General features: G+C 36.5%; 1 pseudogene; it reads right to left on the bottom strand.

The window, feature by feature from the left end:
• LOC102992975 (mitotic spindle assembly checkpoint protein MAD1-like) overlaps positions 1 to 18,748 on the bottom strand; it is an 83,959-nt pseudogene extending 65,211 nt beyond the window's left edge.
• Positions 18,749 to 25,024: the final 6,276 nt, after the last annotated feature.

Raw genomic sequence — 25,024 nt, 5'->3', positions numbered from 1 at the left:
CTATGAGGCCACCATCACCCTGATACCAAAACCAGACAAAGATGTCACAAAGAAAGAAAACTACAGGCCAATATCACTGATGAACATAGATGCAAAAATCCTCAACAAAATACTAGCAAACAGAATCCAACAGCACATTAAAAGGATCATACACCATGGTCAAGTGGGGTTTATTCCAGGAATGCAAGGATTCTTCAATATACACATATCAATCAATGTGATACAGCATATTAACAAATTGAAGGAGAAAAACCATATGATCATCTCAGTAGATGCAGAGAAACATTTAGACAAAATTCAACACCCATTTATGATCAAAACCCTGCAGAAAGTAGGCATAGAGGGAACTTTCCTCAACATAATAAAGGCCATATATGACAAACCAACAGCCAACATCGTCCTCAATGGTGAAAAACTGAAACCATTTCCACTGAGATCAGGAACAAGTCAAGGTTGCCCACTCTCACCACTCTTATTCAACATAGATTTGGAAGTTTTAGCCACAGCAATCAGACAAGAAAAGGAAATAAAAGGAATCCAAATCGGAAAAGAAGAAGTAAAGCAGTCACTGTTTGCAGATGACATAGCGAATACTAAAGATGCTACCAGAAAACTATTAGAGCTAATCAATGAATTTAGTAAAGTAGCAGGATAAAAAATTAATGCACAGAAATCTCTGGCATTCCTATACACTTATGATGAAAAATCTGAAAGTGAAATTAGAAGAATGCTTTTTAATTAAGACATAAATAGTCAGCCAATGCAACCACCTGTCTACATAGAAAAATCTGTGTTAGTCAAAAGAGCATTTCCTAAATAAAAATTTAAAAGCCCAAAATAAAATACTTCAAACCAGGAAAGAAAAAACAGATCAGATCTTATTTAAACTTTTTTTTTTTTAACCCCAGAAAGACAGCTAACCCTAGTTTATTGTTGTTATTCTTTTTGGAATCTTCTATATGTAGAGTCAAATTCAGGCACTAGATTGCCTTACAAATATTAATTTATATTTAATTAGTCTTTTTATTTGAAAGAGTGCTGCAAATGTCTGGTTCGTCAAAGCATGCATACTAATTACAAGTAAAAGTACCTTCACAATCTTCATAAGGAAATGATAGTTTAATCTTAGGACTGTCACTTATTGTGATGGATGATGCCTCACAGCTCTGTGTCAAAATGAGTGGTCAGAAGGGAATACTTCAAAGGCACTTAGGTTCTCAATTGACAAAACAATAACACAGAGAGACAATCCCCAGTTAAATGAGCAGCCCCATGTATATGGAGTTTCCAACACTTCATTTTACACACTTTGTAACTTTTTACTTGAATAGAGGAAATCCCAAATTATAGGCCAGGATTTGGGACAAAACTCAGAAGTTCCTAAAGGCACATGCTAATGTGAACTTGCTTACATTTGAATTCTTTTAATTGCCCTGTAGATTGGATGAAACTACTGTCTATTCACAATGTTTTTTCCTTCATTCTAGCTGTTCTTGCACTTCAACAATGTTGTAAAATATTTAGAAAAATGTCTGGTAGATAAAAGTGGCTATCTACTCTATATTGGATTTCATCATACACGACTAGGTATAGCATGGGTGGATATCTCCTTTCCTTGAGTTATTCTTAAATTTCTGAAAGGTACTATGTGAAGCTGTGGAGGAAGATTAAGAAATATATTTTAGCTTATAAACTAATATTGTCTTTAGACTTCTAGGAATGTGCTAGGGATTATAATAACTGCTTTATATTTATATTAACTCATTCAATCTTTATAGCAACATTGTAAAACTGTTTTATTATTATTCTTAAATTTAAGATGATAAAATTACAGCTTAGAAAGGTTACAGTAAATAATGTAAAAAAAAAGAATAAACAGAAACTTCAATTAAATACAGTCAGGAGGCCAGAATGGGGAGTTCTCACGCACTGTGACTACAGCTTATTGTTGTTATTCTTTTTGGAATCTTCTATATGTAGAGTCAAATTCAGGCACTAGATTGCCTTACAAATATTAATTTATATTTAATTAGTCTTTTTATTTGAAAGAGTGCTGCAAATGTCTGGTTCGTCAAAGCATGCATACTAATTACAAGTAAAAGTACCTTCACAATCTTCATAAGGAAATGATAGTTTAATCTTAGGACTGTCACTTATTGTGATGGATGATGCCCCACAGCTCTGTGTCAAAATGAGTGGTCAGAAGGGAATACTTCAAAGGCACTTAGGTTCTCAATTGACAAAACAATAACACAGAGAGACAATCCCCAGTTAAATGAGCAGCCCCATGTATATGGAGTTTCCAACACTTCATTTTACACACTTTGTAACTTTTTACTTGAATAGAGGAAATCCCAAATTATAGGCCAGGATTTGGGACAAAACTCAGAAGTTCCTAAAGGCACATGCTAATGTGAACTTGCTTACATTTGAATTCTTTTAATTGCCCTGTAGATTGGATGAAACTACTGTCTATTCACAATGTTTTTTCCTTCATTCTAGCTGTTCTTGCACTTCAACAATGTTGTAAAATATTTAGAAAAATGTCTGGTAGATAAAAGTGGCTATCTACTCTATATTGGATTTCATCATACACGACTAGGTATAGCATGGGTGGATATCTCCTTTCCTTGAGTTATTCTTAAATTTCTGAAAGGTACTATGTGAAGCTGTGGAGGAAGATTAAGAAATATATTTTAGCTTATAAACTAATATTGTCTTTAGACTTCTAGGAATGTGCTAGGGATTATAATAACTGCTTTATATTTATATTAACTCATTCAATCTTTATAGCAACATTGTAAAACTGTTTTATTATTATTCTTAAATTTAAGATGATAAAATTACAGCTTAGAAAGGTTACAGTAAATAATGTAAAAAAAAAGAATAAACAGAAACTTCAATTAAATACAGTCAGGAGGCCAGAATGGGGAGTTCTCACGCACTGTGACTACAGCAGAGCCCAACAGGAAAAAGAAAGACTCCTCTTCTTTCCTGGCAAGGACTCAGCCTATGAAAAGCCATGGACTCTTTACTAGAGCCCTCCCAACTTCCTTTTCCCTCTATAAAAAGAGTTCTTCTCACCATTTTTGCTGGGGACTTGCATTTGGCTTGTCATGGTTGCAGACCCCAAATTGCAAGGATCTGCTGATCACAAATAAACCTATTTTTACTAGAGAAAAAACTGGTAGTCTGTTTTAGGTCAACACTGTAAATCACATACTATGAAAATATAAACTACAGATTTCAGTATAAGCTGGCTTGTGACAGGGGCCCAGAGTCTTAAACACAGTGCAATATTGATTTTTAATGTTAAATTAGTTATTTTTTTTTTTAGAGAATTTCTGGCTTTCTTTCCATTCAAAGAGCTACTAAATTCTGGAAATTCTTCAAATGAGAAATACATTTTTCATATAAAGTATAAAATTAGTAAGGATGTTTGGGAATTTCATCATCAATAGCTACATGTACCCATGTAATTTCAAACTGAAATTTCAATCGAAATTAAAACTCACTCTTTCCTTGATTGTTGTGCCTCCCATCTACTGCATTTCACACTCTTTTTCTACCACTCGCCCTCTCACTCAGTTTGCTCTATCTGTTTATACCTGCTGGAAAAGACAGGCATGTGTTTGACCTTAAGATCTAGGCTGGAGAACTTGGTTTGCCTATCTAGATCCTCTCTTCATGTTTCTCCACCTTTCTCTGTTCAGCCAATGGGAATCATCAGACAGGATCAGGAGGAAAGAGGGTAGAGGTCCACATGTTTTAACCCTGGCTCCTTCCCAGTGGGGTCAGTGCAAGTGGACTGAGTTCCTCAAGCAAAGGCTATTGGAGCTCCTGTGAGGCTGTGATCTTTCTACATTGCTTTCTTTGTCTTACCTTAACTGCTCTCTCATCCCCTCATTTTGTCACTAGCCCTAGGATATTATGCTTTTCCTTGTGGCTTCCCTACACAATGTCCGCACACTTGTAAATAGCCCCTTTATTAAACTCTTCTCCAGTTACCCATTTTGAATGAACTATGTATTCTCTGCTAGGACTTTGATTTTTACAGGGCATATGCACTTAGTATTCTTTCTGCCAGGAACACCTTTCTCCCAGATATCCTCATTGCTATTTGTTTATTCCCATCGAGTTGTTGCTCAAATGTCACTTTTCTCAGTGAGGTCTATTCTGACATTTTTATTTAAAATTACAACTCCTGCCCCTATCCCAGCATCCATATTCCCCTTATGTAAATCTGTTGCTTTATAGTAATCATCACCTTATAATAATCTACCTAATTTATGTATTAATTATTCTCATTGATTTTGCTCATCATTAACATATAAGAACCCCAAGAGGAAAAATATTTGTCTATTTAGTTAATTTATGTCTCCCAAGCTCTAACACAGTGCCTAGCACATAGTAAGCAGTCAATAAATATGTTGGATGGATTTAAAAGTTAATACAGGGGAAGTAAGTTTGACAAGGGAGGCAGCATGGTATGGTGCTAAGAACATAGTCTATGAAATCAGATATACCTTCTTTCAAATCACAACTCAGCCATTTGCTAGCTTTGTGAAGTTAATCTTGATGAAATTCAATCTCGTTATCTCTAATATAGGCTAACAATATCTTGCAGAGCTGTTGTGAGGTCATAGATTGCCTGGTGTCCTGGTGATATCTGTAAATATCAGTTTTCTGCTACACCTTATTTAGTGGTGTTGTATTCTACCCATATTATATTACATTTAAAGAGTTGAGTTACATGATTAAAATACAAGTACAATTACTAAAAATGCTCATAGCACTCTACTTTTTCTCACCCTACTAGTCTTCACTCTTCTTTTCATGTTGTGGGCCTTCCACACATCAGGGAAAACATTTATCACCATATGAGCTCCACTGCCAAAGGGTAAATATTCCAAGGCACAATTACTAGATTTCCCTCTCAAAAATGGATAGCATACCTTCTCTCCCCGCCCCCACCTCTTTCCACATATATATATGTATAATGTCGTATCATAGGTAGGACCTTGAGGGACTATGGACTTACTATTTCACTCAGTTTTTTATAACAGTAAAAGAGGGAAGATAAAGGAATTAGGAATTAGATGAAAGTTTTTAAAAAAACTTGTTTTGATAATATAAAATAAAAATTTAATGTGGTCCTTAGATCACTGATTTTTTTCTTGTTTTGACTATTAGTTTCTGGGATGCAAACTCAAATCCCATTCTTAGCAGATAGACACTTTATTTAATATAATGATATTTCAGTGCAATCAAACTTGAATTTTGGTGGACAATTATGATTTTTCTGTTCTTATTCAAATGTATCCCCAACCTAAATCTTTTGCTGTGAACCAGGAAAATCTACAGTGTCAAATGGACATCTCTTCTCTGTTGTCCTATAAATACCTTAAGCTGAAAACATCTCAAATTGAATTCATCTTCCTCTCCCACAAACTTTCTCATCCTCCTTTACAGTTTAACTGAATTGCTTAACTATTCAAATAGTTGCTAAAGCCAAATCTAAGAGTCATTCTTGCCTCCTCTTTCTCTGGCTAAATCTTCTGCATTGATTCATACATCCAACACCAAACACTTATTGAGTACCTCCCAGACCCTATGATACATAAAATATTTCTGTCCTCATGAAACTTACATTCTAGTGAAGTAAAGAACTTATAGCCATGTAAATCGATGACTAAAATAATTTCAGACTGTCATAATTCCAAAGAAGAAAGTAAGAGTGCTGTGACAGGTGTGAATGGAGGGTGGGTGAGGAATCACTGAGGAAAGGTCTCTCTGAGGAGATGATAATCTAAGATGAAAAGATCATTGTCAGGTGAAGTCAGCCATGCAAAGATAAAGGAATAGGGTCTATTCCAGAAAGAAGAAAGAACCAATGTACATATATATATTTTTGGGCACATTCACAGAACAGAAAGACAATTAGTATTGATGGATGACCATAGTGATAGAGAACATATTAGATGAACCTGATATATTAGCAAGGACAAGGTGAACTAAAGATTTTGTAAATTATGTCAATACTTTGATTCCTGGTGTGAGGATAAAACATTGAGGGAGCCAGTGACTCACTAAATCTATGCAAATCTCTTCAGATCTTTTTTTTTTTTTGTGGTATGCGGGCCTCCCTCTGCTGCGGCCTCTCCCGTTGCGGAGCACAGGCTCCGGACGCGCAGGCTCAGCGGCCATGGCTCACGGGCCCAGCCGCTCCGCGGCATGTGGGATCCTCCCAGACCGGGGCGCGAACCCGGTTCCTCTGCATCGGCAGGCGGACGCGCAACCACTGCGCCACCAGGGAAGCCCTCTTCAGATCTTTTGACCCTATTTTCCTCTGACTTCAACTCATGGCTAGCTGTTCCCTTCATTCAAGCCATGATTAATTAAAACATTAATTGAATTAATCCATTAATTGTTTTTTATCCATACTCTCTTCAGTCTTTCTACCCTCTAAGTCTACTCTCCACAATAAAGCCAGATTTACTTATTTAAGACTTTATTTTTTAGAGAAGTTTTAGGTTCACAGAAAAATTGAGAGGAAGGTATAGAGATTTCCCATATATTCCAGGAGATATATAAGTGGGGGTCAGGCTTGGTACTGTTTTCTTATTTGCTTTGTTTTGTCTTAGTAGACTTTATTTCCCATATACTGCCTGCCCCCACACAGGCACAGTTTCCTTCGTTATTGACATGCCCCATCATAGTGGTATATTTGTTACCATCAGTGAACCTACATTGACACCTCATTATCACCCAGAGTCCATAGTTTACATTGCGGTTCACTCTTGGGATTGTATATTCTATGGGTTTGGACAAACGTAAAATAACATGGATCCATCATTAGAGTACCATACAGAGTATTTTCTCTGCTCTAAAAATCCCCTGTGATCCTCCCAGTCATTCCTCTCTTCTTCTCTACCCTCTAACACCTTGGCAACCATTGATCATTTTATTGTTTCTATAGTTTTGCCTTTTCCAGAAGGTCATCTAGTTGGAATCATACAGTATATAGCCTTTTCAGAATGACTTCTTTTACTTAGAAATATGCATTTGTTTCTTCCATGTCTTTTCATGCCTTGAAAGTTCATTTCTTTTTAGCACTGAATAATATCCCATTGCACCGATGTACTACAGTTTCCTTATGCATTCACCTACTGAAGGACACCTCTGATGCTTCCAAGTTTTAGCAATTATGAATAATGCTTCTATAAACATTCATGTGCAGGTTTTTTGGGTGGACCTAGGCTTTCAACTTCTTTGGGTAAATACCAAGGAGCACAATTGCTGGATCATATAGTAATAGTATATTTAGTTTTATAAGAAACTGCTAAACTGTCTTCCAAAGTGGCTATACCATTTTGCATTCCTACCATTAACTACTGTGGGTTCCTGTTGCTCCACATCCTCACCAGAATTTGGTGTTGTCAGTGTTTTGGATTTTGGCCACACTAATAGATGTGTGGTTTATTCATTTTTAAGGAAATTCTCTCATGTTACTCTCTTGATGAAAAGTCTTTGATGATTGAATAAAGAAGGAAGGAAGAAAGGCAAAAGGAAGGTACAATTCTCCACTTGTTCTTCATTGCCATGAAGGTAAAATCAGGTTCTTCAACAAATGTTAAAATATCCCTACTGTATGATCTCTTTCCCCAACGTCACCATCTCTCTTATGCATTCTCTATGTTCGAGACAGTGAACTATTTATAGTTCCTGAATAAGTCCTGCTTTTATTCCTGGAATTTACATGTGTTATTTTCTTTGCCTAAATAATTTTCAACCAGTTTGTCTGGCTAATTCCAACATAATTTTTGGATGTCAGTATTATTCTGGACAACCACGCCCCCCCCACCCCAGAACTGGTTAGTTGGCCTGGTGTGTCTTCCCATAATGACCTTTATTTACTCCCATCATGGTAGAATCACACCATGTGGTGTGATTGTTTCTTGTCATTTTTAAACTGTAAGCACCTTGAGGGAAGACTGCATTATTTTCATTGGGGTATTCATAAACACTTGATATTTAATAGATGTAAATTAATATTCACTGCATCACACTCAATTGATTTGATGTCTGTGTGTCTTTCCCCTCAAAATAAGAAAATGGAGGTGGGCAGGGTGGGAACAAAACTATACTTTGGTAACCTCCTACACACAATCTCACCTGACCTTTTTTGGTTTGTATACATTGACATCAAACTTATGGTGAAATATTTGAGAAAATATGATATAAATATACATATATATAGATTTGATAAATATTTGAATGATATCAATAAGGATAATCACTGAAAAATATTTTCATGCATATAACTCAGAGTGATATCTATTTATTGGTTTTAGTGAATGAAATTAATAAATATGTATATGTAATTTATCATTTGACTATGATATTGCTTTTTAGAAATAAACTATTTCATTTACAATAGCTTTAGATTTATAGAAATAATTATCCACATCATTTTTCCCTATTATTAACACGGTAGTATGGTACATTTCTTATAATTAAAGGACCAATATTGATACATTATTACTAACTAAAGTCCATGATTTATTCAAATTTTCTAAGATTTACCTAATACCATTTTTAGGCCGCAAGATCCCATCCAGGATACCACACTGCATTTAGTTATCATGTCTCAAAGTTACGACTCACTTGACTGTGACAATTTCACAAACTTTTCTTGTTTTTGATGACCTTAAGAGTTTTTCAGAGTACTGGGTCAAGTATTTTCCAGAATATCCCATTATTAGGATTTGTCTGGTGGTTTTCTCACAATTAAACTGGTTATGGATTTTAATGAGGAAGACCAATAGGAAAACTGCCATTCTTATTACATCATATCAAGAATACGTACTATCAACATGACTTTTTGATGTTGAAGTTGACCTTGATTGCCTGGTTGAGGTAGTGTGTGTCTGATTTTTCTACTGTAATGTTAATTCCCCCACCTCTTTCCATACTGTAGTCTTTGGAAGGATGTCACAATGCACAGTACACTTTGGAGTGGAGAGTTATGCTCCACTTCCTTCAGAGTGAGATATCTACATAAGTTATTTGGAATTCTTGTACATCAGAGATTTTTCCATAGAAATTCCTTTTTAAATATTGTTTATATTTTTATTTTTAGCCTGCTTCAAATAAACGTCTTACAAACTACACATAAGTATAGATGTTTATCTCTGCCATTCCTGGCCTCAGAGAATTAAATCTTAACCCATAAGTAAGAGAAGGTGTATATTTTTGTTTGTCAATTTTAATTACAAGAGACATAAAACTAAAATGCAATATACTTATCATTTTCTTCTTTTTTGGTTACCTGTTAAGTTTTTTCTGATAGGTGAGAAGATTGATTTATGTATTCACTGTCCCCTGCAAACACACACATACACACACACACACACACACACACACAAACACATACACATACATACATACCACACCCAAAACCTTAATTGCATATCCAGATCTAGTCATACACGAGCTGTGAAGGAACTGAAGTTTAGTCAGATTGGTTCAAATCTGATTCCCTTGTCAAGATTTCATTGCCCCTACTCTGATGTCCCTAGTCTTCTCCCCATCTCCTTCTATGAATGTTCTATACACAATAATCTCCTAAAGAAACTCCTATAAAATTATTTGAATACTGCTCTGTCTACAATTGCCTTTTTAAAATAAATGAATTTAATTCATTAAGAGTAACATATTATCTGGCACTTTTAAGAAATAAGGTGCCATGTAATAAATGGAAATAGGGAATACATTTCAGACAAAAGAGAAAGACACAGAATCATATGATAGAGTATACAGTATTAATTTTGAAATCTGATATATGGTTGACTTGACATCCAACAAGACAGCTTTGAATTATAACCTGGGAAAAGTTAAGGTTGATCTCTGATTGACAGTGAAGACAAAAGCAGAGCAGTAAGCAAGTGATCAAAGAATTAAAGCAGAGTTTACAAACCAATTAACTCATAACTATGTCACAGTGTAAAGTAATTTTGAAAAGTGATGACCAGTGAATGGAGACTTGTAAAAAAGAGTCTTGCTTAGCACTTGGAGAAGAAGCAAACGTAAAAAAGCCTATCTAAGAAAGTATTTAGATAATCAAAACTTGTAAGACAAAATAAGAGAGATCAAATGTCCTGATTTTAGCTCAGAACTTGTTTTATTTTTTGTAAGTTGGCATTTGGTTTGCTGTCTTTTAGAATCATCTATTTAACTAGTAGAATAATTTCTTTATACATAAAAATGTAAATTTAATGATGAATCTATTCCCTTGATAAAGTAGTGACCAGATCAGTGTGCTTCCTGCCTGCACAGAGCTTACTGTAGTCAAGAACTACAGAGGGCTCATTATAACATGTTGTCCCCAACAGATAGCAATTTGGAAGCATAACACAAAGTAAATAGCATTGCTTAACTTTTATGTATACCTGACCCTAAAATATCATGTTGTATTAAAAAGTGTTTGTCATGTGGTTGAGAATGAATATACCACTAGAAACAGTTTAGTAGTTCCTTACTGGAATTAGCTTTATTATAAATACATTTTTTAAGTCCAAAATAGAATTTTAAAATCATTTGTAGAAAATAGCTCATGTTTCTTTTTCTTTCTTTGGAATATATACTGGCATCATAAAAATAAAATAAATTATAAAAAACAAATAAAAAAGAATTAGGACATTTCTCAGATGAAACTAAGTGAATAAATCAGCATACTTCTATTTGTTTGATGTAGCAGACAATTACATTATTACATTTCACAGGATAAACCTAGTTAACAAATCATGCACATTGTTCCCTTATTTCTGTTCAGCAGATCACAGGGTTAGACTATAGTCTTTGATAAGTATTTCCATTTGCAGACTCAGAAATTAGAATTGTACTTCTGTTCATTTCTCTCCCCTCCCTAATGCTATTTAGATTAATAAGATAAACACCATTCTAAGTCATTTGTATTTGGCCAAAGTAAAGTGGAATGAAATTTTATTCTTTCCATCCAATACAGTGCTCTCTGCAAAGAAAAAATAATAGTAAAATATTGAAAATAGGAAAAAAAATTGACATCTTAAGATGCTAATCTGATTTAAATTGTTTTAATGTTCATTTTATTCTAATATACTAGAAAAACAAATGTTTGTAATGTTATCTCATATCCTAACCCCTATCTTATTTTGCAATTTATGTGAATATCATTTGCAGACTAATCTTATTTTTAAACTTGAAGCCCTACAGGCTTTTCTGTCTGAGTAGGCTAGATAATATTTTTATTTATTTATATATTTCATTTATTTAGGGTGTTTCTTCAACCTTAGTCTTAGTCTTGTAACTAATGCAGATTGCTTTCTATGGAGTAGATTCGTTCTGAACATGTCACCTACAACTTCCAATTATCCCGGTTAGCTGCCAACCAGAAAAGAATAAATGAAAGGTATGAAAATGTTAATTGCTCATGTATTCCATTGTTGTGGTATAAGTGAAATGGACTGATCAAAAAATTTAGTCTAGTGTAAAGAACTGAGTTTGATTACTGGCTTTACCACCACCTGTGTTCTGCCCTTGCTTCCTTCTTAATTTCAGGTCAAAACATATAAAATAAGAATAGATAGTTTTGGTGGTTTTGTTTTTTTTTAAAGAATAGATGGTTTTATAAAAATAAATTTTCAAGTATTAAAAACTTGGCTGAGATAATATCCAGAATATTAATCTGTGCACTTTTCTCTTCTTCTTGGTCTTTTTTTAAAATTGTACTTCATGTACCTCTTCTTTTTTGCCCTGAATAGTTAGATTCATTTATTACAAAGTCAGACACTGGGCTATGCTTACTGCATTAGTCAAAAAGATTCAAATGCATGTTTTTTTTAAGAAGAGTTTTTCAGAAGCAGAAATTTGATAATTGTTTGAGGAAGTTACATAAAAGGAGAAGGGACACCAGTGCCTTGGAAATTCAGGTTCTATGGAACTGGAGAGAGAAAACTGAGCCCTTTAACTGTGGCAAACAAGATGGGTGAGAGACTAGGTGTGGTTGGACAGGTCAAAATACCATGAATCTGTGGAAACAAACTCAGGGCCAATACGCACATTTTGTTACTAGCACCCAGCCAACTACCAACTGATTGTTCAGTTTGGAGCAATGAAAGCCTTGTTGTGTCTAGAGATTTTATTTTAGTGTATTAATAATTTAATTAATCCTCAAAGCCAACAGAATAGGGGTTGAGAGGACTTGGACATACTTTTGTATAATAGTACATAAAGCGGAAGCTTAGCCCCTGAGGAAGCGAACAGGGCAGAATCCATTTGAACTTGCTTCTAATCTGGACTCCAGTAGAATAGAAATGTGCTTCTCAAATGATCTGTAATGAAGGACAATTTTTTTTAAATAAATTTATTTATTTATTTTTGGCTGTGTTGGGTCTCCATCCCTGTGCGAGGGCTTTCTCTAGCTGAGGCAAGCGGGGGCCACTCTTCATTGCCGTGCGCGGTCCCCTCACTATCGCGGCCTCTCTTTGCGGAGCACAGGCTGCAGACGCGCAGGCTCAGTAGTTGTGGCTCACGGGCCCAGTTGCTCCGTGGCATGTGGGATCCTCCCAGACCAGGGCTCGAACCCGTGTCCCCCCGCACTGGCAGGAGGACTCTCAACCACCGCGCCACCAGGGAAGCCATGAAGGCAAATTTTAACTTTGTAAAATACAGTAAAAAAGATTGCAGTTTTGCCGTTATATAGCCAGAAGTAGAAGTTATTGTAGGTTGTAAAGTAATAAGATGCATATTGTTCCCAGTGTGTCATTTTAAAAATATATATTAAAAAGAAAATAGCCATGGATTTATCTAAAAAAATAATATAAATATTTGTTTATCAATTTGTTAACAAAGAGAAATCAAACTGGTAAAATCTAGTTTTATTTTCTTGAGAGTACTCTGGCACCATTAATTATGATGGAATTTATTATCAAGGAACTTTATTATGTAATTTTTAGGCATACTGGACTATTATACAGGCTTAAGCTGTATTGTGTAGATTTTTGAAAGATATTTTCAGCTTTAAAAGGGCTAGTTAAAACATATATAAAGTTAATTTTTAGCCTAATAAAAGGTAGCATAAAATTGGGGAGTTAAAAATTCCCCATTGTAATAAGAGTTTTGAATGGTTTCTTCTTACTGAAAATTATAAATGCATTTTAGAAAATAAAAAATTTTCCCATATATAGACTTCTGAGAAAATAGCTTTCAAATAGATACAGAAGCTTAATCTCCTTTCTCATTGTGTTAAGCAGATTTTCAGGTACACACAATCTTTGTCATATTACGTCATGCAAAGGTGATTCATAACCACAGTTATACAATGACATTTCCTCAGTTTAGATCAATTTGGCAGGGTATATTTTTAGTTTATTTCAAGGTTATCACTTGAGTAAATGAAAACACCTTGTCAGTTTATTCACCCTCCTATTTTTTACCTGCTTTCCCTGAAAAAAAAATTCTGTGTGGTTTATTACTTATTAAATCACAGTTGCCTTCCTGAATTGTAAAGGAGCTTTTAACAATTCAGCATTTGTGAAGTATACTTGAATTAACAGATGTCTGCTTTTATTGAGGAATATGCTTGGGTGTTTTGATCAATGGAAGTTTAGAAATACTAGGGAAAAGGCTGTTTTAGAAATATAGCTGGCTGTCAGGTATCAGTAGACTCTTAATATTAGGATTTAGAACTCATAAGTAGACTGATGTATTTACAAAGCAGATAAGATAAAATGTAGAAACATCAAAGTTGTGTTGACTGCTGAGTCTGACATGCTGAAACATTTTGATACTTGTTTTGTATTTTTAGCAGTTCATATCAGAAGTTGAATCAACAGAAGTATCAGGTAAATTATAGCATTATTTGTTCATGGAGTCTCCTGTAGAAGCACAATCCTATTTAAGAATGAATAGAAATATGCTGTTACACTTTAGATTTTAGTCTCCCAGTATGTCTTACATAACTGGCACCAAATTTGTTGTTCTTTGTTTACACTCCTTAGCTAAGGAGGAGGAGTTAATTTTTGGTGCTAACTCTGAAAAAAAGACTCTACTATGTGTTTCATTCTCCTTGAGCCAGAATAAGGTGTATATTTGCTCAGAACGTGATTTAATGTGATTTTTTTTTTTCCTGAGGGATGTGCTTTCTTCTAGCAGTTTTAAATCTTTGGCACACTAACAACCTAGAAGTAATGGATAAATTCCTAGAAACATATAACCTATCAAGACAGGATCATGAAGAAAGAAAATCTGAACAGACTGATTACTAGTAAGGAAATTGAACCAGTAATCCAAAAAACTCCCAGCAAACAAAAGTCCAGGGCCAAGTGAATTCTACCGAACATTCAAAGAAGAATTAATACCAATCCATCTCAAAATCTTTCAAAAAATAGACGAGGAGAGAATACTTCCAAACTCACTTCACAAAGCCAGCATTACCCTAATACCAAAACCAGACAAGGATACTACAAGAAAAGAAAATTAGAGGCCAATGTCACTGATAAATATAGATGTAAAAATCCTCAGGAAAATATTAACAAACTGATTTCAACAATGCATTAAAAGAATCATACACTGTGATCAATTGGAATTTATTCCAAGGATGCAAGTATGGTTCAACAACAGCAAATTGATCAATGTAATATGCTACATTAACAAAATGAATGATAAAAAATAATACAATCATCTCAATAAACGCAGAAAAGGTACTTGATGAAATTCAACATCCATTTATCATAAAAAAAACTCATAACAAAGTGGGTATAGAGGAAATGTACCATAGTGTAATAAAGGTCATATATGACAAACCCACTGTTAATGTCATCCTCAATGGTGAAAATCTGAAAGCTTTCCCTCTAAGATCAGGAACAAGACAAGGATGCTCACTCTTACCACTCTGTACAATATAGTACTGGGAGTCCTAGACAGAGCAATTAAACAAGAAAAAGAAACAAAAGGCATACAATTTTGAAAGGAAGAATTGAAACTGTCACTATTTGCAGATGACAGTGAAACTGTACTACTATCTTTTGCCACACATAAGAATTAACTCAAAATGGATTAAAGACTTGAATATAGGACCTGAAACTATAAAACTCCTAGCAGAAAACATAGGTGGCAGTAAGCTCCTTGATATTAGCCTTGGAGATATATACATATATTTTTTGAATTTGACACCAAAAGCAATGGCAACAAAAGTAAAAGTTAAAAAGTGGGACTACATCAATTTAAAAAGCTGCTACACAGCAAAGGAAGCCTTCAACAAAATGAAAAGGCAACCTACAGAATGGGAGGAAATATTTGCAAATCACAGATCTGATAATGTCCAAAATATATAAAGAAGGCATCATAGCTCAATAGCAAAACACACACACACACACACACACACACACACACACACACACATCTGATTTTAAAAATGGGCAGAGATTCTGAATAGACGTTTTCCCAAAAAAGACACACAGATGGCCAACAGGTACATGAAACGATGTTCAATATCACTAATCATCAGGTATAGCAAAACACACACACACACACACACACACACACACACACACACACACATCTGATTTTAAAAATGGGCAGAGATTCTGAATAGACGTTTTCCCAAAAAAGACACACAGATGGCCAACAGGTACATGAAACGATGTTCAATATCACTAATCATCAGGTATATGCAAATCAAAACCACAGTGAGATTTAACCTCACACCTGTCAGAATGGCTATTATTAAAAAGACAAGAAATAAAAAGTTTTGGCAAGGATGTGCAGAAAAACGAACAGTTGTACACTGTTGGTGGGAACGTAAATTAGTGCAACCACTGTGGAAAACAGTATGGAGGTTCCTCAAAAACTTAAAAAAAACGAACTACCATATGATCCAGCAATTCCACTTCTGGGTATTTGTCCAAAGAAAATAAAAACACTAACTCAAAGATACATGCACCCCCATGTTCACTGCAACATTATTTACAATAGCCAAGACATGGAAACAACCTGTGTCCAACAATGAATGGATGGATAAAGAATATGTGATATATATAGCATATATAGTTAAATATTATATACAAAATATTATTCAGCAATAAAAAAGTAGGAAATCTTGCTATTTGTGACAACATGGATGGACCTCAAGGGCATTATGCAAAGTGAAATAAGTTACACAGAGAAAGACAAATACTGTCTTATATTTGGAATCTGAAAAACAAACTCATGGATACAGAAAACAGACTGGTGGTTGCCAGGGGCAGGGGCTGGAGGCTGGAAAAATGGGTGAAGGTAGTCAAAAGGTATGAGCTTCCAGTTAAAAAATAAATAAGCCACTGGGAATGTAGATACAGCATGATGATTACAGTTAATACTACTGTATTGTATAATTGAATGTTGCTAAGAGAAGAAATCTTAAAAGTTCTCATCATGAGGAAAAAAATTGTAGCTATGTATGGTGACTGACGTTAACTAGACTTACTGTGGTATCATTTCAAAACATATACAAATATAGAATCATTACATTTATGGCTGAACCTAATATGCTATATGTCAATTATACTTCAATTATAAAAAGAAAAGCATTTTTAAAACTTTGTGTAATTTTATTTGTAAAAAATTTTCAAAATAAATGTATTCAATATTTAATTATTTAATATTTAATTATGGACCGTGGATCACAAGCATGCTTTAAAAATGAATATGCACATGTTGGCGTGCATATTGCACATTTTTTTACAAAGGGGTGCACAATCAAGCAAGTCTGGAGAAAACAGCTGGAACGAGCCTACGACAGCTCAGTGTGGCCGGTGCAGCCTAGCCTTGTGCCTGTGGTGGAGGAGTGACAGGACAAGGATTGAGGAAAGGATTGAGGTGTGCTCCGGAAACAGGGTATGCGAGCCTTCTGAACAGGTGGAGGAGAAGGAACCTAGTTTAGAGGGCATCTGAGGGACAAAGAAAATCAGGAGCTGCCTGAGTCACCTAAACCCACCCAGCAGCAAGCACAGGTGACTCCAAAGACCTGAAGAAGGAAGAGAGGGCGTCTCCAAGCCCCGTCTAATGCTAGGGCAGAGCCCTGTTCTAAGCCTGGGCACCTGCTCCCACCACGGCTCACCTTCCCGCCCTAAGCCCCTGAAAGCCGCAATGCTTTTAATTGTAGGGGGAGAAAGGCAATTAACACTATTTTCCAAGTTCCTAATTTTAAGTCATAGCATCAGAAATGGACAGACATGTATCCACTGTCTCGCAGGAAGCACTTTTGATGTTCCGAAGCATCCACTCGATGGCGGCCGGAAGCGGGTAGCAACGGAGCTGCTCCTTTCAGGGTACCGCCCAATTACAGGTGGGAAGGTGGAAGGGAGATGCTCAAAGGCAAAGGCAGGGATTCTGAGGGACAGAAGTGCACCCGGGAGGGAGGCTGTACAGGGTCTGGTAAGGAACGAAGGCGGGATGCTGCCCCTTACCTGCTAAGGGCGGGCTCCGGCCAAGTCACTCTCTGGGCCTCGTCTTCCTCACCTTCTTCAGCTGCAGGACGGGGTCTGGTTTCTGGGCCACGCCTCCCGAGTCTCCCGCTTCTTCCTCTCCTCCAGCAGCTGACCGCTGACCTGGCGGACCTCCTCCTCGAACAGCTGCCTGACCTTCTCCAGCCCGGGACGCTGCTGGTGATGGAGCTGCTCCTGTCCTTCCGGGCAAGCTCTCTCTGCTGCGGCCCAACAAAGAACATGGAACTGTCTCCCGGGTCCTAATGGTCAAGTCCAGGGTTTGGTCCAGTCTCGCCCAGCTTTGCAGCTTCGCCAGCAGCCTCGCCTTCTCTAGCTCCAGATTCAGCAGATTTTCCTGCATCTCCTGACGTCCCAGCCTTCGCTGCAGCCCCTCCGGTTCTTCTCTGAGCAGCCTGTTTGTTGGTCTCTCACTTCTCCGGCGGGGAGGCTTCTCTTCCCTCAGTTCAGCTTCCGCCATCTTGGGCAGCGGCACCGCTCAGACTTCCTGTTCTTCAGCATCGCAGCAGGAATAATTGATGCTCCAAATCCTTAATCTTATGCTCCTGGTCTGCTCTCACTTCTTGGCCGGCCTGGAATTCCTAAATTTTCTGAATAGTTTCCTGCCTTTTCTTTTTGCCTGTGTGTGCTGCAAGTCCAGCTGCACGCACCTTCAGCTTCTGCTTCTCAGACTCCAGGAACTTCAACTGCACCTCCTAGCTCCAAACTCGACTGCCATTCCGAGATCTTCCCCTTTAAGGCACTGATGGTCTCACTGGCTTCTGCCAGGCCCTCCTTCTCCCGCGGGTTCTCGCTGGCTGCGTCCAGGCTCTGCTTACGCAGTCTGTTGCGCTCCAGCTGCTCTTTCATTTTCTCGTCCACCTCGTCCTCCTGCTCCTGAAGCTGCTGAATGCGTGTCAAGAGCTCCTTGCTGTGGTCAGGCTCGAGAGGCCGACCCCTGGCACTGGTGCTGGACGCTCGCTCCAGTTCCACTCGAGCCCTCTTGTGACTCGGCTCCATCTGCATCTTTTCCCGCTCCATCTGGATAAGGCAAGTCTGAACGGATCTGCTTTGTGTGTTTGTCCAACTGTATCTCTGCTGGTACTGCCTCTGCAGAGAACCTTGGGTAGAGGTGGAAACATCCAGTCCAAATCCTCCCTCCACTCCCTGAGAAATGAAATTTTTCAAGACCTTAGGGTGGATAGGAAGGTGGTGTTTTCCCCCAGGTGTTCCATGTCCCAAGCTCCTTCTTTCCCTCCCCCCCTCCCTTCCTCCCTCCCTTCCTTCCTTCCGTCTTTTCCTCCTTTCCTTCTCTCTTCTTTTTATCCTGTACTAAAGGTAACATCATCATGCTGATTTTCCATTTTTGGTTCTTACTTTCATCAGTCCCAGGAAAAGGGCTTCTAGGGTGCTGCTTATTTTCTGTTTCTTAAGCTGGGTACTGGTTACATTTGTGAAAATTCATGAAAGTAGAAAATTATCATTTGTCACTTTTCTCTATATAAAATTCTGATCAAATATTTTATATGGGCTATATTTTGTCTCTATTGAACATACAAGCTTGACCTGTTTTTTTTTTTGACCTGTTTTTGATATTAATTCTAAAATTCCCTCACAACTTCTTTATAACATCTGTTATTTCTGAAGGCCTAGCTCATGTTTCCTCATTCAGTTCAATGACTAAATTCTCAAACGTTATCCTTTTTATACTCCCACTATTGATTTTAGCGTTGGTGTTGCCTTTGTTGCTATTTAAGTCCTTAATTTACAGGTGCTTACTTTTTAACACTTGAAAATCATTTTAAAAATTAAATTGCAACTTTAAAATGAAGTTCTCAAAAATTGCAGCTTGTTCAACTGGACTGTATATGAGAATGTGAAATCTAAAGAAAGGTGCCTTAAAAAAATCTAGACATAAGAAAAAATATTATCAAAAAGGGACATTATTATATAAATACAATAACAGAACTTCTGCTATGTAGGTGATGCAGACAGTTCTAGTTATCTAGTCAATGAGCACACAGCAAGTACTTAAAAAGTTTTCATTTCCATTCTTTTGTTCATCTTCTCCCTCCTTCCCTTTCTGTCTTTCCTTTCCCTGCTTTTTCTTTTCCGTTCCTTTCTTTTCTTTTCTTTTCCATTCCTTCCTCCCTCCCTTCCTTCCTTCCTTCCTTCCTCTCTCCCTCCTTTCCTCCCTCCCTCCCTTGGAACTGGAACTAGATTCAGGTTAGATATTTCTGGCAAGAATGCTTCATAGGTGGATTGTGTACTTCCATCAGGAGGTACAAATTAGCTAGTTGTCTTTGTTTTTATGATGCCAGTGGCCATTGATTACCATTGCCTAAATTCAGGATTTCATTAGGAGTTTGAAAAATCGTATTTTTCTATGGTTTTTTCTGTGTTTTTTAGCTGCAATATTTCCATAGAGAGAAACATGTCCTCAATAATTTGTTGGCTATCTCTGATGTCGTTGTCAGGATAAATGTCTGGTTATTTCCTTTCATTTGCCAGGTTTTAAACAGCAAGTTAATTCTAGATATCTTCCAAAAGCAAAGAATGGGAATTTAAAAATATATATTTTTGTATCTTTACAAACTCATAGAATTAGCTATATTATGTTTTAATATATTGCAGTGGTTATTCTTATCAATACTCATATTTTTCCACCTTTGACCTTGTGGGAACCTTTTCAAGAGAGTTTATGATGCAACTCCAGCTGTGTTTGATAGCATCTTTGCTTTCACATATGGCAACTTATCCTGTACATTTCCTAGATTCACCATATGTCTCTTAGGAATAAGAATATTATCATAGATAACCATATTAGAAATATCAAATTTAAAATAATGATAAAATAGTATTCTCTAAAATATATCCCATATTTGACATTTGCTAGCTCAATTATTCTAATTTGAACTAATTAGCAATCCTGCATAGCAATTATTTTCAAATCTGTGATCCATATTAGAATCATACATTGCATTTATTTGTTATATCTAAGGAATATTACATTTTAAAGATATGCGTCATAAGTTCAAAACAATATTTCCAATTCAAATTTAGAAGTTAATGGGGTTTTGAGGTTCTGTGTTTTTTTAACCTAGTATCTTAAATCTTATATCTGTAGAGTCTGTCTCCTACCTGGAAAATTTGGTTCCCAAGAATAACAAAAGGATTACTCATTTTCATATACTTTTTTCTTTAGATGGCAAATGATATTAATTTTCTTATTTTTGCCATATATATTATCATTATTTTACTTTTTATTTTAAGATTTATTGAATCAACTGAAAGGTTTCAAAGATAGTAATCTTTAGAAATTTATATTTCTAAATATTTTTCTAACATCTGAGCTCTTTCCATCTCCTTTAGCTCAAATCTTATCGCTGTGATTTTATGTCAATTACTTCCAGTTGAATGATAAAACTGGATGAGGTTAAAGTTGCTAAGGCAGCATCTAATCAATAATCCCTTGCACAGCCTCAGAGCAGAAGTATTTTGCTCATCTGGTGGATCTGATGCTAATAACTTTTGAATTAAGGCAGTGCTTCTTAAGCCTGACGTGTATACATGTTCACCTAGGGATCTTGTTAAATTGCAGATTCTGATTTAGTAGGTCTGAAGTCGGGCCTGAGTTTTCTGCATCACTAACAAGATCCTAGGAGTTGTTGATGATACTTGTCCCTGGATCACAGTTTGAGTAGCAAGAATTTAAGGTTTTCTTGGCTAAGTTTAGGGTTTTCTGGGCTAAGAATTTTTTCAGATGATTAATGTGCTACATTTCTTCTTTTTGTCATCTTGTAATGTATAGTTTTCTGGATGTATGGGCAGGTAATTGAAGATGTAGCAGTACCAAAATTGACGTGGCTGTTTTTCCTGGGTTTCATTTTCTCCATTTTATTCATTCGCTTTATTGATGCCCTCTTTAGGCTGTCATTGGTAAAGAGGCCCTCTGCAGAGCATTAATCTGCAACTCTAGTGTCTAACTGGTCTACTTCCTTTACCTTAACCGTGGTTGTCAGCACCCTCCATCACTGCCCAGGGAAGCTTAGTATATCAAGATTGAGGGTCATAGTGTCTTCACATCTAGCAAGGTGACAGTCACCACTGTTTGCAGTAAGGATGGCATTATTGGGTTGCTTTCCAGGGGCCAGTCTTTGAATTCACCTTTTTCCCATTCTCATTATGTTGGTGGTGGTGTTGGTAATTTGGTGTGGTTAACACCTATGATGGTGTTGATATGCTACGTAGTTAATGCCTTGAACTGGAACACCATCTATACAGTAAGTCCCCTACATATGAACATTCAAGTTGCGAACTTTCAAAGATGTGAACATGTGTTCATATGTCCAATCACGCAATCAGTTCACGTGTCTGGCATACATTGTCACGGGCAGCCTTCCCTCCGTTTCGTATTGCTAACTATTCTTCAGCTCTACCATCTCCCACCTCCTCTCCCTCCTCCTGTCAGTAACTCTTCTTGCCTGTTCACTCTATGCCAGCCCCTGTATGCCAGCTGTTGTACTGTACAACTCTACTTTTCAAGGTACTATACTGTAAGATTAAAAATTTTTGTGTGTGTGTTTGTTTTTTATGTATTATTTGTGTAAAAAGTAATATAAACATATTACAGTACAGTACTCTATGGCCGATTGTGTTAGTTGGGTACCTAGGCTAACTTTGTTGGACTTACAAACAAATTGGACTTAAGAACTCGCTCTCGGAATGGAGCTCATTCTTATGTAGGGAACTTACTGTAACAGCTACTGTTGTACCTAATTCCCTTCAATAATATCAAACTACTTAGTTTCTCCACTTCTATACCACCAAGTTGCTTCCTGATTTACCTTCTCTATGGCAGTCTTCTGCACAAAAATAACTTTCACAGTGTCATTTATTTGATTATATATGAAGTACTTTTTACAGTAGATACTACTGGAAAATGTCATGAATGAGGTCACTGAACTGCTGATTCCTCTGCACTTCACCTCTGCCACTGGTTCCAGGCTCGATTTTCCAGAATTGAGGGAGACTCAGTGGTGGGTGACAGCTGGATCCCTTCCTCCCTGCTCAGTCACTGAGATGATGTCTAAGACCTGCTGTCATGCCTGCAGCCCTGCTTTATGGTGATGTTAGCCAGACCAGTGATGGTGATCTGCTAAGGGCGGTCTGCTAAGGGCTTTCTTGGACTTACACTTCATTACCAGGATTAATCAGATTCAACCCTAGTTTTCTTATCTGCAAAAACAGAATAATCATACCTACTTCACAAGAGAAGTAAACACTTGCAAAGCACATAACATAAAAGAAACATACAAAATACATCTTAAAAAAAGATAGTTTTTGAAAATGTTTACCACAAATTTTCATGAATTCAGACAGATAAATTTGTCACCTTTGAATAGTTAGTTAATACCTAGTGATCATTTTACTCATCTATAAAATGATCAAAAAAACCCAATTCCTGCTTTGCAGAGTAAGGCTGGTATCAGCACTATCCTTTAGTAATCAGGTTCCCTAGACATGTGAATGTAAGTTAATGAAAACAGAGATGATTATGACTTGCATCTGTTGGGAGATCTTATTTTTCTCTAAGAACCTAGGATTACAAGGAAAAAAAGACATCATGATGCATTTTTCGAGTTCAACAAGTCCATTTCAAATAGAAACATTATATATATATATATGTATATATAATTTTTAAAGAAATATCTTTATCCAGTGCAATATTTCATAATCTTGTCCTAAATTCAGTTGTCTCTCATGTCATGAAGTTTCACAAGTCAAGAGAGATGACTGGGAACAGTATTAGGTGAGACACAAAGAGTGTGTCAGTTTTGCCTCATGATTTGGAAGTGCTTGTCCTTGAATGTGCCCTGCTTTCTACTCATTTTTAGCTCTGGGTACCTTGTGAAATTTAACAGCTTCCACATGCACATAGAACATCTCTTCTAATGAAAGTGGAACAAAGGAGAGAAAGATGAATGTAAGTGAAGGGAAGTTTATATGTATGTAGGTGTTGAGAAACTTGTAACAGTTTTTGTATTTATTCTCTTCAGTGTTCTCTGATGACCTTGGGATTTAAGGTTATCTGAGGTGGATGAGGTGCCAGTAGATTCTAGAAAGCTTTTAGGAAAATGTATATACTCTCTTTGGGATACACAAAGAGAGGCTACATAAACAATTTGTGGCATTAAGCATACTGGAGCTTGCTTGATAATAATTGCAGAAGCAATTGCTATAGAAACATCTGATGGGTGAAAATACCTTCACTGATGATGTTTAAGCAACCCCTGTAGTAAGGTTTACTCTGTAGTAATAGGTTTTGGGAAAGTCCCAGTGTTTGTGATAAAGGTGAGTTGAAAAGTTTAAAATAAATCATCAGTGTGTAGAGCAACTGCTAAAAAAAAAAAAAAAAGTTCATACCGAGGTAGTACTCGTGATAGAGGTGGTTTCAAAAATGATTAAAAGAATGTTCCATTAAAGATGTCCATAGCCACATGAATGTTCATGTTGTTAAGCTCATATGCCTGCCATTAGACAAAATATGACTGAAAAAAGAAGTCTCTAAAAATGATCATAGAAAAATACATTTTTTTTCCTTCAGAAGTATTTTTGAGGGGCTCCTTTTTCATAATGAATGATATTACTTTCAGTAAAAGTGCCCCCCTGTGGTCTTCTAAGCTTTGCCTCTCAAGTTTTCTAGTTTAATATTAGTTGAGCAAATGCACTAGATCCCATTCTTGCCCTATTAAGTTCACAAAGGCAGCTGAAATTCCTTAGGCAAATTTTTGTACTTAGTACCTTAGATTACAGGGTGATTTCTGCTTCCATTTGATAGCCTTCCGAAATACTACTCGTTGTTGATGTTGTATGTAATTCTGCCAAGGTTATTGTGCTGTTGGTCTTCCCATAAGTGACATGGATAAACTTTCTTTTATCTCTTTCGGCTTCATTACATTTGATCTCCCCTGAATTATAACAGAAAGACTCATAATTATCTAAGATCTGGCAATATTTTTTAGTTTTGTTGATGGGTCTACAGAGGCCAAATTCAGTTAGAAGAAATTTGGGGAAAAGAAAAACACCCACCCTTTTGTTTGCATTGTTGCATTAGCCTTTTAACTGACCTCCATGATTTCAGCAACCTTTTCTTACCATTCTGTTAATCAAAGTAATCTTTGCAGTATGTATATTTGACAATGGTAGTCTCCAGCTAAACAAACAAATGAAAAACACACGTTTTAATGGTTCTCTATTGCCAGTGAATGAAATCCATAATATTCAGAATCCTTGTTCTGTTGTTTCTACCTTTTTCTTACCACTCATTTCTAAACTTCTCTCTTTGGCAACATACAACTGTTATTCCCCAAACACATTATATACTTCCTTTTATTCCATGTAATTTTTCATTCTGCCCCAATTTGTAGAAATGCCTTTTTTTTTTTTTTTTTTTTTGTGGTACGCGGGCCTCTCACTGTTGTGGCCTCTCCCATTGCGGAGCACAGGCTCCGGACGCGCAG

The sequence above is a fragment of the Physeter macrocephalus genome, chromosome 7 (assembly GCF_002837175.3).
Source record: "Physeter macrocephalus isolate SW-GA chromosome 7, ASM283717v5, whole genome shotgun sequence".
In the NCBI taxonomy this organism is placed as follows: Eukaryota; Metazoa; Chordata; class Mammalia; order Artiodactyla; family Physeteridae; genus Physeter; species Physeter macrocephalus.
This window is presented reverse-complemented; position numbering and strand designations above follow the sequence as displayed.